At 47.0% G+C, this 16,004-nt stretch overlaps 1 long non-coding RNA gene across 2 annotated transcripts in view; it reads right to left on the bottom strand.

Annotated features, from left to right (window-relative positions):
• LOC142051921 (uncharacterized) overlaps positions 1–15,283 on the bottom strand; it is a 124,861-nt gene extending 109,578 nt beyond the window's left edge. Inside the window, exon 1 of one of the 2 annotated variants that reach the window (XR_012658673.1) lies at positions 15,087–15,283. This is a non-coding gene — a long non-coding RNA (uncharacterized LOC142051921). The remainder of the gene's footprint in view (positions 1–15,086) is intronic. The other variant, XR_012658674.1, reaches the window with a different exon arrangement.
• Positions 15,284–16,004: the final 721 nt, after the last annotated feature.

Raw genomic sequence — 16,004 nt, forward strand, 5'->3', positions numbered from 1 at the left:
TCTAAGCCAATCATTAAAACCCCTTGTACTCCCTATGAACTGTCCCCGCCCCTTTCCTTCTATTTCCAAAACTACTTGTCACACTACTTCTTGTCCCTCTGGTCACCACCATTACAACTCTCCTTGTAAGACATACTTTTCTTGCACAGCTTCAACGAGATTTTTCTATGCAGATTCCCAGCGAGCACCTTTCCAAAGACAGGGGAAATACTCACTTTTGAAAAAGTGGGTCTTACCAGAGAAGGTGCCAGGTTACTCCAGCATAATTTACTTTTGATAAGTTAATTGTATTTTATTTTCTGTATCATGTACTCAACCTCTCACTCTCTTCTAAGATTTCCGAAGTCTACTGAAGCCATACTACGATTCTATAGCTGTCCAAGTACTTTTTGGAGCTTATCAGTTCATCTGGACTTCAGTGCTTTAGCATCAGTCTCTTTTACACCTGCCTTAGTTTCTAAACTGTCATGTCCATTAACCATCCTGCCTTTTCTCCACGTCCTCACCACGGACTGAACCAATCTGAAATGCCATTACCTGCAATGACAGCTCTGCTTCCCCATTCTATTTTTTTATTTGAATGACTGAAGAATCTTTTGATATTTCTCACTGTTTGACATGTCTTAATACGGCTTGCAGGTTCTGGTTATCTTCTTATCTTTTAAAGCTGGCTGTTCTTTCTAGCTCAGTCCTTTCTCCATTCCTTTTATTTATCTTCCTTCTTTAACATACATACCCACACGTTTAGATCTGAGGCCCTCAGGATTTCTACCCAACTAATACAAAACTTTAACCACTCTTACCTCAGCTCTTATCCCACTGATTGAAAGAAATTCCTGCCTTTCTCTACGCTCAGGTCTGCATGCTCTCTGTCTGGTTTATTCCACTGGGTTCACCAGATCAGAGTGAGCTGAAATGCCTTCAGGAAGAAGTGGACCTCACCATCTGCTTTTTCAAAATCCACCAATGTATTCTGGGACATGTTTTACATCTTGATAAAAGAGAATGGACAAAAACGCAAATTTTTTCAATACACAGACTGTACTACTCTCTTCTAAAGACCTCCATATGCAGCTCTTCCTGGTCTTTCCTGATGGATAGGTCTAGAAGCTTAGAATTTTAGATTTATCTGTTAGGTTTGGGGATTAGTTTTGGTGGTTTTTTTCATTAGTAATCCTGGCTTGTGCTGACTTTTGTTGGTAAAACCACATTACAAAATTCTGTACCAGGATATTTTACAGAAAGAACTGGATAACCTCACAGACTTGAGTAACAGAAGTGCGATGAATTTCAACAGCAGAAGATATAGTCATATACCTGGGTATAATACATATTTCCACCCGATAAACAGTTCCTTAATTTGGAAACTACAAAGAAGGAAAAAGCCCAGCCCACTACAAAGCGACCACAGGTCATCAAGAGTGATGTATCTGTGAAATACAGCAATTGTGACCCCAATTTATGGCTGCCTGAAAACTTCAGCTAATTATTGTGTGTGCCCTGTTTAAGAAAGATGGAGTCAGACTCGAGCATTGAAAAGAGGTTCTTTTAGGTAGCAGAAATGGCAACAGACGGTAACATCTACCTTTCAACTGAGAGTTCAGTGCTTGCCAGAATGCATGGACTGGTCCACTACACCACAAATCTAAAAAGAAAAAGAAAAGAAAAAAAAAAGGGCAAATGAAAAGAGGACATCATCTGCTCACTAGCAGTGGTCTTAAGATGAAGAATTACGACTTCTCAGCAAGACCGGTCACGGGAGCCAAAGGATCCTCTGGGCCATGAGTAGAAAAGAGCAAGAGAGGAGCACCGGTATAAACGGAAAGCAAGCGGTTGCTTGTTCCTGCTGCCTCCCAGCAACGATGGATGCCTGCCTGCACAAGCTCCTGCTTTGTTATTTTCTGCTCCATCAGTGGTCTGCGTTAAACTGTTCAACTGCAGGAATCAGCTGAACGGAGCAAAGAGAAGCAGCACCTGCAGCCTCCACACTGGTCTCAGCTGGGAAATGACACAACAGCACCAGTTCCAAAATGAAAGGCAGGACCATGAAGTTTCTGAGGCAGGAAATGGAGGACGATTCAAGCAGTCATTTCATGCAGTCTCAGCTGCGGAGCAGCAGTTAACAACGGCAAGATGATTAAGAATAGTTTCTTAAACCGTGTTTCTGCTTTGATGAGCGATTCCAACTGCACTACACATCAAAGCCCAGCACAGCAAGCTAACTCACCACAGACTTCAGACGTTCTGGAGGATATTAAGAGATGCTAAAGGACACCATGTCCCATGCTGTTTTAACAGTGTGGGCAGCAGGCAAATTAAGGTGCAAACCCAGCTCAGATCTGAGCCAAGTATGCAGAGCAGACACAGTTTAGGATGATCAGAAGAATGGAATAAATCAATCCTGCGAACACAGACCAGAAGTTTTGCTTTCTTACCTGACTGAAGAGGTAGTGAGTGATAGAATTCCTGGTTATAGAAGATTCGAGGAATAAACACGAGCAAGAAGAGATGCATAAGGCAAAACCTAATATTATCATTAAAAAAAAGGTAGGTACGAAATAGCCCTTCAAAACGTTAGGCTGGCAATTCAAAGACTTTCAAGACCCTGGATGCTCTGACATTTAGAATCTTTCTTCTAATAATGGAAGTAAAAAAGCCCAGCCTTAAGATAGACTTTTTTTTGAAGCACAAATTACATAGCAATTATACAACCCCAGGCTTCCTATACCAAGTGACAAGACCGAGAAACTCAGGAAGCCATTTCCAGTTTAATATTCTTACTAGAAGTTACCAGTAAATCTGCAGTAGCATCACAAACACCATCAGCAGAAAGTGTCTCAGACAAGGAAATGAAGGTAAGAAAAAATAATTGTGAAATACTGAAGAAATAATGAACAACACTGACCCAATCGAAAGCTCTGCTATCTGAAGTGACCCCTCCAGCAATAAAACAACAGAAAAAAACTGCAATGCCATCCTTCAGAAAGCATCAGTTATGTCTTCTCCTAAACAGTAACAGAACTTCTGATTTTCTGATTGTAATGTCTCAGAGAAAACAGAAGAATATACTTAATAAAGCAAGAATAAAGGGCAACAATCACTAGCTATTAACGAAATACCTTAGTGAGAACAAGCATGCATGGGCAATGATTCTTCATGATTTTTTCAAGCTATATGGAGTCCGAACTATCAGTAGTAACATCTGCTATGGTACTTCACTCATTATTTCATCAGCTGAAGTACACACCACCACTACCGCACAAGTCAGAGCACCTCTAGCAGCTAAACCCCAAACATGTCATAAGCAACCCTTTGACACCTGAAGCACGTTCCAAGATTCACACATGCAGCACAGCAACGCAACCTCACTGAAGTCCTAATTTAGACTAATGCAAAAATAATAAGATGACTGGTAATTTTATGGGCACATAGTCTAAAAGATCTATTTAGAAGTTAGCAGCCCTGGAGGAATTTCTACATTGGTAGTAAGTCAAACCTGAATGCCCCGAATCGTGGTAATTAAATGGCAGAACAAATCCTTTAGGAGAAAATAACCGTAGCTACAAATGCATGGTAATGAGTCACATAAAAACAAAATATTTCCAGTATGTGCGCCAGATGACTGCTGGACCAGTTTATGGTAAAACACAAGAACAGATTTTTAAACATTTGAAGATAAGCTCTTCAAAAGCTAGCATTATCCTGGGCCAACACATTCATCTAGTGGTGGCACAATGACATCGTACCATGAAATCTACATTTAAGATTCTTGTTTTATTCGTGAACTAACTTCTGCACCAGAGCTTCGGGCACTTAATATCTCTGAAGTTAATTCCTCCATCAATTCAACGGTTCTTTCAAGAGGAGGCATCACCCCTGCTGTATTTACAGTTAGGTCACACAGCGCTCAGAAAGGGCAGTACACGACCAAAGAGGAAGCATGGCCAATGGTTAGGGTTATGGAAGATCCAAGCAGAAATTCAGCAATGCAGGAAGACAGGCCAGCAAAGGCGAGAGGTGCAGATACTGCTATCCTGTCACGTAACGGAGGATGGGATGGCACACCTTCCTATGTGGCCACGCTGCTATCTTTCCCACCCTAGAAGCAGGTAATATGTAATAAACAGCTTATAAAATTCAACTGATAGGCCTCTTAGGTTAGCAAAAGTACATAATAATAATATGTACTAGAAGAACATGAATTACTAATAACCAGATGAAATATAGAAGAGTTCTGTGAGTTGTTCAAATTTGGTTTTTGTGTACAGAGTAAACATTTTTGTTTAAACTTCTTATATTAAGCTTTGCTAAAAGAGAACCTCACCTATTAAGCTCTCCCTGTGCTGGTCATCTGTCTCTTCTTCACAGCCTCTGATTTTCCATCTTACCTACTCCGAGTTTCTGCACTTCTACACTTTCAGTCCTCTTGCAGGAACTGCCGCCCACAGACAGTACTCCGCTCACTCGCTGCCCCCCCCCTTTGCTGTGCCCTCTCTGCTGGTGATGCTGACCCACACGTATCGAACGCTCCAGGAAGGCAAGCTGACTACAAATGTATCTCAAGACAGTTCCAGCTGGCCCCTTCCCCTGCAGTGCTGGGGAATCCCAGCCCCTGCTGCCCAGGCTGCTAGAAATCTCCCTCTCTGCAGTCCCAACCTCTGTTATTTACAATGCTCGCAGGAGATCAAGAACTTTGCAGCAGAACTGCAAATACAAACGACTTGAATCCTGTGCTATCAGTGAAGCCGACTAATGTAATGTAATACTTAAATATGCTCTTATAAACCACAGGAGAGATTCAGCAGTAGTGGTACTATTAATATAAATATTATTTAACAGAACCCTTGAGAGGCACAGAATGTAGAAGTAAAAGGGTCAGACAAGTACTGATTAGCTGAAAAAACCCTGTCTTTATGATTTTCATCCATTTTTAGCTAAGATAATGCTAGCAGGAAAAATTAGATTTCAAGGGCAATTCTGCAGGAGATGCTGCTACAAAGTCAGTCTTAAGAGCAAGTATCCTGAGAAACTCCATCCGTCTAGCGCACACACCAGGAGTGCCAGGGAAACATGTACCTTACAACCACAGGATATGAAGTCATTTACTTACAGGCCCTCGTCTATAGAAAAAACAGGTATGGCTATCCGATTCCTCACTCAAGAAACCTTTAAGTTCCGAACCAGGCAGCTGCAATCGCAGGAGGATTACCCTAAACACTACTAAAAGCGTAAGATGGATTTCACATTCATCGTCATGCTTTGACTACCTGGTGGCAGTGAGGGGCAAGAAGAACAGAAAACATGCATTACAACTGCAAGCTAACCTTCAAGGCTGACTGCAGCTAAATTTTGTAATACTGACAGAACAGGATGCCAGGTAAGGCCCCACCACTTATGGTAAGGACAGAGTGGACGAAGAGCTCCTACCTACTGCTGTCCCTTCCTTGCTTGAGTTTCTGTTCTCCTGTAGATTCTTTAAATTTCCAGAACCACCAAACCACGAAGATAAACTGGCATTTGGCAAATAGGCAAAGTCTCCATTTGCTACAGGAAAGGCAGAAAAACAACAGAAGAAAACAGAGGAGTCGTGAATGCCACCTGCAGGAAGAGGACAAATTTATTCACCCATTTTTGTTTCCTGCAAGGCAGCAGCAGACCGAAGACAAGACCTAGTACAGATACTGACGGCAGGCACAACCATAAAGGAATATTTCAAAAATGGGATGGATGGAAAAATCCTCAAGTCAGAAAGAGCCGCTGCAGCCTCTTCCAAGAACTTCATGCATTTCTGCCCACATTACTGAAAAGAACAGTGAGCAGTTAACAACCTTGCTTAAGGTCTTTGCAAAGATTCACGCACCAAATATGAAAATTAAATAAGCCAAGCATAGTTTACCCAGAATAAACTTTTCAGGCCACAAAAGATGCCAGTTTATATGGTAACATTAGAGGTATACAATAATTAATGTTGACACAGCTACCAAAGAAACTGCATCTCAGAGCTGTCTCAGAGCTGACTTCCAGTTTTAATCTAGCTGGGAAGATTTTCCTAAAGCAGCAGAGTAAGAAAGGAAAAATAAGTTACAGCCCTTGCCTATCAGGAGTTGTATGCACATCGCTAAACTGTTCTTCAGAGGAGACCTCATACTCTTTGGGTAAATACAAGTTTTTCATGGTAACTGATCTTGTAAGCAACTGCCAGAAGACGCATTACTACTTTATCAGCCCATAGCATCTGGAACAGAATTAAACCTGCTCATGATAATAACAGTACTTTGTAATTTCAAAAGGAAAACATCAACGAAAGGGATAAATACAGCCAGATATGTCCTACAGAGACTATGACCGGGATAACGCCAGACATGACAAATTGTATTTATAACGTCTGCCTGATCCAGCAACCAGGAGAATAAACTTACATAAACCTCCTCAAAAGTAACTTCACCCACAGGAACACCAAGTTTGCTTTACAGGAAAAGACTAGAAGGGCTTGTTTTTTAAGCCTTTAAAATACAGGGGCATGCAATACATCCTGAAGTGGCGGAAGGGCATGAAAAAGTGAAGAACTGCTGGTTTAGAACAAAACAAGGGCTATGCATGCAACTGCTGCCTGCAGATGCAGCATCTGCAAAACACAAGGGAGAGAAAGAGAGGCATTTACATGACAGGACACTGTACAAGAAATGCCCATAAACTGGCTGTGAACTACATTTGCACTAGATTTAAAAACTAGATTTCTAAAAATCAGTGAAATCAAACAGTGGAAGACCCTTTTGGGAGGAGCAATGAGGGTTTCAATTTGAAGCCTGAAAATGGTTGCAGGAATCATACTGCACGCTTGCTTGCAGTAATGAAGGGCTAGATCCTGCTGCCAAGGCTGCCTCTGAGAACCTATATTCCATGCTTCTGTAGCTGAAAGAGTGCTCTCAAAGATGCTTCTCTCCCATCGCGATGCTGGGGCCTGGGTTGACCTATATCAAACATCTCTACCAGCATTTCTTCCCCACTATATTATGCAATTTTGGTCTCCTGTACAAGTCATTGCTGCTTATAGGTGACATTCATTATCAAAGCAATACTGCTTTTGAGTAATTCAGCTTTACTCAGTAAGTAGCATTTCAATGCACAATTCACAGTTACTTCTCCCCGGTCACCATCTCTTGACTTTTTTCTCTCCAATATTCAGCAAGGACTTCCTCATGAATGACAGCAATTCCATTAAGACAAAGGACTGGGAGAACAGAGGTTCCCACTGAACTCCCACTGCAATAGTATAGCCAACTCTACCCTTGCTATCTCCCTTTTACCTCAGCACCAGTCATATACAAAAACTGCAGTTTCTTGAAAACCAAAAAGGCGGCAGTTTACTAAGCCACAAAAAAAAAAAAAACTCGAAAACAAAACAAAACAGAAACCCTCAAAAAAAAAAAAAACAAACAACAAAAACTCCCAAGTAGTTGTGTTATGCTACAGGCTTATCAGAACAGCAGATATAATTGATGTTAGCAAAACCACATATATTAAGTTGGTCCAATCTCATTCCTGTTCCATATTATGGGAACGCTCTTCAAATTTAAGTATCTTTTACATTCAAAATACTGATTTCTAGGTCAATATTGTTTTATGGGTATCTTTGGATTACCAAAAACTGACCGGGCTAACGATCCCAAGATTAAAGTCGGTTTATTTCCTTTTTTATGGGAAGGCTGTGCAATTCTCTGCAGAAGCTACCAGAATCAGTTGTGGCTCCAGGACAACAATCTTTGGAGAAGCAGCAGGTCCCGCAATGCTGGATCCACTGTTTGGCTTCCTGTTTATACAAACAGCCACAGGCTTCACTGAGCAGATGCCCACGGACACAGCTAAGAAGGAAAGAGGAGGAATCAGACGATCTGGCTTGAGTAGGGGCCATGACTGCAGCTCTAGAAGAAAGAGTATAGCTCCGAACTCGAGCTGACAAGGAAGCCAGAGTGACAAGGGAGGGAACTCCATCCAGGAGCCCACGCAGCAGTTTCGGGTAGCGCTGGCAGTTCGGACCCACCAGACAGCACTGTCCTGCTGATTTCCTCCGGCAGAGGGCAATGATACTCACACATCCCTCTGCTGCACTTAAAAAGCCTCTTTGCAACAAGCATAATATTTCATGCAGTCGAACCATCACCGACATCTGCCCTAGAACACAAGCAGTACTTAATACTGCAGGATTTTAGCACTGCTGCTCCATTTAGGCTTCTCTTACCTATGCCTTTTCTATAGGTACATCTTATCAAGAAAACAGATCTATTGCTGCTCATGCATTTGGAATCCTGTTCTCTATTGAAAGGACAAAAGTAATCCTGATTGCTCCAGGACCCTGGGGCACTGCCATAAAGTCACAGAAAGTAGAACCTAAAGGCGTCCCAAGGACCACAGATGACACAGCAGGTGTTAACAGATTAACAGGTGAAGTTACACTACACAAAAAAAAAAAAGAGAAAAAAGAAAAAAAAAAGGAAAAAAGGGGTGGTGCAGAGGAAACGACACTAAAAATGCCGAACTGCAGAACTCTGATGATACAGCAAGTCAACATCGCTTTCAGTTCACAAAACACATCCCAACAATAGCCAGGAACCTCCCACTTCTCCTCCTGCTAAAAGTAAACACCGTGGCTAGACTCATCTTCTCCCTCCCAGGAGGCTTCACAGCTGCTGACACTAACTGGGTAACAAGAAATTTCCCAAATTTCAGTAATTAAACACAAAAAGGTGGTATGTTCAGCTTTGAACACAGGTCTTCTGGATGAGCTACCACCAACCATCCAGCATCTGGCCCCTGGGAAACACCTTTACTTCGTCAACTGAAATAGGAGCCACGACAAAACAGAGACAATGCTTGATTTTTTTTTCCGAATAGGCTAAAATTTGAACATCAGTTCAATTCTACCTTACTGCCTCTGCACACTGTAATTTATGTATTTACACCTCTATTTTTGCAGAAGCTCCTACAGCAGCTACTACAGTCACGCTGAAATTCAATAACCTGAACATAAGTATTATTCAAATTAGCACATTTTCTGGGTATTCCATCCACAGTGTTACCAAATAAATATAAATGCCATCTTTCTTTTCTGAAAATGTATATGCTATCAAAATTATACCCAAAACAACACAGAGAAAAAAAAATTAGCCCAGATTCAGGGGATGTTTTCCAGAGAGATCCAAAAACTCTCTGCACCTGTCTCGGGAGAAGTTATGCGGGCGCAAGCCAGTAAGCACTACGAAAAAATCAGGATTGCTTCAGGCTCAGCCCACGACAGTAGCTGTACTCAGACTGCTACGTTTTGGTGTAGCACACAGCCAAATCAGCCTGTTCCTGTATGCAAAGAGGAACATCAGAAATACCTCGATCTTGTGACAGCAGAGCATGATGCTCAGCAGGTTTCCCTCTCCCCATTCTGTTCATCCCATCTTCCCACCTGGGCAATTAGCTGCTGCTTCTGACAATTCGTGAGATGACACAAAGGGGGTAAAGAAAGAACCTCTGAATTACTAGCACGCTGACTTCGCGAGTTTTCTGTTAAGGTTAGACTACTGTGGCAGCATTCTCTACATGTAAGCACATCATGGGTTTGGTTGCAAGAGAGTAAGAATTTGAAATATAGGACAGAAAATACGACTGCTTTAGTATCTTTGTATTTACTGGCTCTGCATACTTGCTAGGTAATTGCACAATTTTCATTCTTCAGCAGGACCTACTCCTTAAACAAGACATATTCAGAGGAGCGTTTGTAAAATCACAGCTTACAAATGGTCTTAACAAATGCCCTTTGAATCATTTGTTTCTCAGGTTTTTTTGTTTATACTTTAGTAACAAATTTATAGCCTAGAAAGAATAAAAAAATACAAACCTCACTATCAGCAGCCTCACTAATGCTTCATAACACAACAATTATGAAAAACTAGTTTTCAGGTAACATTACACTGAAATTCAGCTGACTGTGAAAGCTAGTTCCGGAGCAGTACCATCTCCCCTCATCCACAAAACTTCCCACATGTTTAGGCTACAGCCTTCATAAAATAAACCGTTGTCAATAGCAAAACTCCAATGTCCATATTGATTAAAACTATTTAAAACATGCATATGATTACAATTAGCACTTTACTGTTCTGCCAAATATATCACTTTATTTAAGAAACTTATAAAACTTTTTCAGCTCGACTGCTTTACTACCATAATTAATATTTTTGCTATACAGATGCCAGGCTTTCAGAGATCTCCAAACTCACATCTGTGAAAAAGCACAATACAGGGGACTTTCCTTCTAGAGCTAAAGATAGCTCATGAAAATTCATGAATTAGGGCCCCCTGCAAGCATTCAGTGCCCAGAGCAGGCATCTACGGAAGGGTGAAATCTCCGACCTTGGTAAGGGTAAAACTCAGAACAAAACAACCCCGACAAACAGCCTCGCTGTTAAGACAACAATGTCGCATCTGCTGGCTGAGGTGCAGCATCCCCAAGGGCTGGAAAAGATGGTGGAGTTTATACTGTGTTTGCATTAAATCCAGAGCCAAAAGAAAAACACTGTTTATGCCTAAATTCGTGACAAACAGTTGCAGCCCCATTAATTCCATCTCCAGTCATTTAGAAAGCCACGAGTCGGGATCCAAAATTATCATCAAACTGACCTGAAAGAACTGCTGAGGAAAAACTTTTTTTTTTACTTCATATTCCAGCAAGCACTCTTACCCTTTATGTTACCATATTTTTAAGCTCATGTTCTGGTACTACCAGTAATTCCAGGAGCAAGACATTTACGGAACACCGGGCAAATACTGCATGATCGACTACAGTTAGTTGTACTATACACGAGAGGACAAAAAACATGACTCTGTTTTTATTTTTAAATATAAAAGAAATACAGTAAGCACGTGATTACAGCAACTGGAAAAAAATAATCTAGCCTGGATTAAAGAGTTTCTCTTAATTTTAACCATTTAACAGGCTACTAGTAGCAAAAACAACACGTTTTTAAAATAAATTCACAATTTCCCTTTTTATTAGAGCAGAAGAAGGTTTTACTACTTCCCAATACAAACTCTGGTTTAGATATTTCTTTTCTATATGCTTTTTAAGTACTTACAAGAGTAAAGTAGCAACCTTTTTGCCACTGAAATTTGGCAAGGCACTAGATCCTAAAATGAAACTCCGAGTACCTCTTTAAACGGTGAAGCGGTATTGTTTTTATAGAAGAGAACTGGCACAATACCTATTTTTCATAGCTCTTTTTTCATATACATTGTATTTGTCACCAAAACAGCTCTGTAGAACATCGCGTACAGCACACATTGTGCCTCGTCATAAACTGACAGCAACTGAAGAGAAGGTGAACTAAGTTACAAAATGAAATATTTTTTCCTCTAGCCGTCTAAGAAGATAAATGATGTTAGTTATATTAAAGCAAAATGGGATGTTGGATCCAAAGGACTCGTTTTATGTTAACTGCATCGCACCAACAAAAACAGAGGAAGCAATTTCCTGGTGCATCAATTCCACATACACCCAAAAATCAGAGGGGCTGGCACGCTCTGTTACTGTGCACCTTCCAGTACTCTCAAACCTCTAACAGACCAACTGTCCCCTATTAACTCCTATTTTAAGGTGGATTCCACCCCCAACCCACCCCTCCTGACCCCCCAACCCCATCCCTCAAAAATAAACCCAAAGATATGCAGATATACCCATACAGAGCAAGTAAACACTACCCAGGTTGAATAAACATATTTCTACATATCACACCACTTCAAATGACCCCTGTAACCAACCCAAAACCCCAGCTCTCCACAGCTTATGCCGAGCACGGCCGACTGCTACCCCAGCCCTCTCACTCGTTCCAGAGCCGTTACCCCCCTTGTTGTTTTAAGGCCAGATTCCCTCCTCATCAACACCAGCCAGTGTCTGGAAAATGTCATAATTTCAGTTGCAAAAAATTGTACTGATAAAGTTACGATGGAAGAGAAGTGAAAGCACATAAAGCATTGCAAACTGTTCCTGATCCGTTTATTGGACTAGTCGGCACAAAATTGCAAATCTGATCTTTCCATCCTCTTTCTCACATTCTGTATTTATAGGGCATTAAAATACTACTACTGCTAAGTGAAGACTCCTGTTCGGTGCAACTCCAAAGCAGTTTTAAATATCTGTGCACCATCCTCATCCTTAGTTATAAAACCACCTCTCCTCTTCCTGACTATTCTCGTTCATCTGCTGTTATTTAACTCTTTAAGGCTATTTGAGAGTCACAATGTTATTAATGGTTACGTAATTCTTAAAAATATATTGTATTTTTATTTTTTTAAGAGGACAGTAGGAACACAGACAACAAAACACAGCCCTACTCTGCTTATTCTAAACCAAAATATTTTCATGATCTAGAAAGGCAGTCAGCCCCGGAATCTTCAGTAGTGCAAAAACCTGTATAAGGAACACAAGCCTACAGAAAACTGCTGCTGTTTCCTCTGTTGCTTCCTACTGACCCCAGATAAGTTGTTTGCAGACAGCTGGGGTCCACCGCCCGCAAGCTGAAAGCCGCCGTTCTAGAACTGAGTATCCCTTTACTGTTTGTTCTGCTACCCGAGAAGTTACATTAAAATGGCATTACGTTCCTCAACTCCTGACTTCTCGTACGCCATTAGCAACCATTCCTCCAGAGCCTTCCATAAAACCCTATTTCCAGAAACAAAGAATTGTAGGAAACAAGATGCCACCATTTAAGATACCTCGCTTTGCCACAGATACGGACGTGGCACAAGTCCTTCACGCTAAAGACTGCCCAACCTACCTATAAATAGGCTCAAGGTTTCGGGCTCAGGAGACCGACAGCTAAACACAGTCCCCATGGCATTCCCCTGCGTCACCTACATAAAGCGGCATGCCTTAACAACGCCAGGCTAGGTAAATACGTAGCTACTGCTGTGGCTTACGCAGGATAGCACAGAAGGAGGGGGGGTAAAAAAAAAAAAGAGTGAAGAAAAAGTATCACTGGGCATAAACAGCTCTCTTCCGGAGAGAAAAACCTCCCTCTCCGGAGGCTAGAGAGGCTGTCAGAGGTCGGCCCTGGAGAGACCCGCTGGCCAGGGCCAGGCCCCTCGGGAGGTTTCACGGGGCCGGGCCACAAGAGCTGCTCCCCTCAGCAGCACGGCGGCCGAGGCCCCGCGGCGAGGGGGTCCCGGCCGCCTCCCCCTCCGCGCCTGCCTCTGTCGGGAGGGCCCCGGGACCCCCCGGGGGGGGCCGGTCGGCCCCGGTGCCCCTCAGACGCCGCCGGCGGGGCGTGCCGAGCCGGCTCCCCTCACCCCGCGGGTCCCCCTGTCCGCGGGCGGGCGACGGCCGGGGGCGGCGCGAGGCCGGGCCGCGTGACCGCCTGAGCCGGCGGCACGTGGCCCCGACCATAACAAACAGGCGGGTGGGCGGGGGCGGGCGGCGCTCGCGCCCTGCCAAGGGCGGGCAGAGGGGAGGGGGAGTGGGTAAGGAGGGAAGGGAGGGGGGGGGTCCGGCCACTCAGCGGCGCGGCGATTGGCCCAGCCCGGCGCGGTGGGCGTGCCCACCGGTCCCACCGCCTTGGTGCAGTGCTGAGGAGGCGCCAGGCGGGGGCCGCTGGCCGCGCGTCGAGGGGTCGCGCGCGCTTCCCGCCCTCAGCGAGGCCGTTCGCCCTCAGAGAACCCCCCCCACCCTCCCCGAGGGGCCGCCGCGCCCTCACACCCCGTCCCCCCTCCCCCGCCGCCGCCATGGCCGCCCGGCCCTTCCCCGCCCGCAATCCCGCAACAGCCCCGCGTTGCGCCACACGCAGGAAGCGCCTCTACCCGCGGCAACCGGCCCCTCTCTTCCCCCTCGCCCCGCACCCGGACCCCGCTCCCCCACCGCTCGACTCGCCTCACCGCACACCCCTCAGGGAGCCTCCCTTCCGTCCCCAGGGGTGGAGGCGCCCGCTCCAGCGCTCCCCTCACGGCTCCCGCTTCTCCCCGCAGGGTCCTTGCCCCCCTCCCCCCCCCGCATTCCTCCCCTCACGCACCCACCTGTGGGGCGGCAGGACGGGCCGCCTCCATCACCCTCCGCTCGCCCTCTCGCTCGCTCGCACCGGGCGCGGAGCATGCGGAGGGCCGGGGCGGGGAGAGAAGGGGGGGGAAGTGCTAAATATACCCGCTGCCGGCGGCACCGCCTGTGTCACGGACCCGGGCTGGCGAGCGGCGGCGCGGCCCGGCCCTCCCCGCCTCCCCCCCACCCCCCCCGCCCCGCGGCCGCATCTTGTTTTCTCCATACGCACTTGGAAATGCGGACCGGCCCCCCCCCGGGCGAGGGGGTATTTTGGGGGGGATTGTTGTTATTTTTGCTCGATTCGGGATACCCACGCAGCGAGGAAAAACAACACGGCGCAGTCCCGTCCTCCCCCCTCTTCGCCGCAGCTCGGCTGTCACTTCGCTCCTTCCCCCACGTCGCGATAAGCACACACACACACCCCCCATGTCGCGACAGCGTCCCGCGCACCTGCCGCGCTCTGTGTCCGTCGTCCCCCCCCACGCACACACACTTGCCGTGTCCTACGAAGGGGTGCGCGGCGTAGGGAAAGGGGGGGGGGGGGGGCGCCCGCCATCTCCCTCCCCGTGAGGGGAACAGGAGCGTGGCGCCGGCGGCCCCGGTGAGGGGCTCGTCGCTGGTGGCCCAGGTGCGTGGGGGGCTCCGCGGGTGGGGTGGAGCGGCGGGGAGGGGAGGGGGCGGCGGGAGCCGGGATGGAGCAAGCCTCCCTCACCCCCCCCCCCCCCACACACCCCCGCCGCTTGTGTTTACCTCAAGTTTGAATTTTATCTGCGCAACATGAGCTGGAATGCGGACATGGAGGGCGGGAGGGCGCGCACACGCCCGCCGCTCCGCGGGGACAGCGCCGCGCCCCCGGTCCCCGTGTGTGTCCCCCACACAGGCACACACACCCCCCACCCCGCACCCCAAACACCGCCACCCCGCAAACACGGCGCGACCGCCGCTTTCCCCCGCAAACCCCCCGCAAACCCCGCGTCCCGGCGGGCAGCCCCCTGCCCGCGTCCCGCCGGTAAGTTACCTCAGAGAGCGGCCCGTCGTTCCGCCGGCTGCTCCGCCGCCTTTCCCCCTTTTCCACCCGGAGGGACGAGGGTGGCCACGGGCAGCGCCGGCGGCGGGGGCGGGGGGGGGTCACCGCATCGCTGCGGGGCACCGAGACAGGTGCAGGGCGGGGGGGGGACGGGGGACGGGGACGGGACACCCCGCCGCCCCGCCGCCGCCGCCTCCCCGGGCTCCCCCAATGCTTCCCTCCCCACGATGTTGTTTCATTATATCATGTCCATCATGTGACACCCGGAGGGCCTCTCTATGGAAACTTAAAGGGGACTTTCACGTGACGCCACCGCCACCGTCGGACCCGCCGGTACCCCCGGCCCACCCCGGGGGGCTGCGACCCCCGCCGCCCTGCCCCGGGGGGCTCACACCTCCCGCCCTCCGCCGGCCGGGCAGGGCGCGCCGCCGCGCTCCCGCCTTCTGTATTTATTATTAATTCAGGTGGGTTTTTTTCCTTTTTTTTTTTTTTTCTTTTTTTTTTTCCCTCCCTTTTTTCCCCTCTTTGCACCGCCCGCGTTGCTCGGCGCTGAGGGAATGAGGGAAACAACCGCTCGCCGCGCTCCCGGCTTCCAGACCCCGCACCCTCCGTGTGCGGGAGCCGGCGCTCCTCTGCGGCCGCGGTGGGTCCCGGTGCTGGAAGCGGCAGCAAAACAACAACAACAACAAACACAACAACAAAAAAAAAAAAACCCAAAACACAACAAAAAACCCCAACAACAACAACAACAAAGAACAAGAAAAAAGAAACCCAACTTGTGTCAGACTAAGGAGGCTGGAGAGGCGAGCGGTGGTGGCGGTGAGGGGTTGGTGCGGGGGTCGCGACCGCGGTTTCTGACTCCGCCGGTCGGTAGGGCAGCGAACCTCTGATACCGTCGGGTTTCTGCAG

The sequence above is a fragment of the Phalacrocorax aristotelis genome, chromosome 1, assembly GCF_949628215.1.
Source record: "Phalacrocorax aristotelis chromosome 1, bGulAri2.1, whole genome shotgun sequence".
Taxonomy (NCBI): domain Eukaryota; kingdom Metazoa; phylum Chordata; class Aves; order Suliformes; family Phalacrocoracidae; genus Phalacrocorax; species Phalacrocorax aristotelis.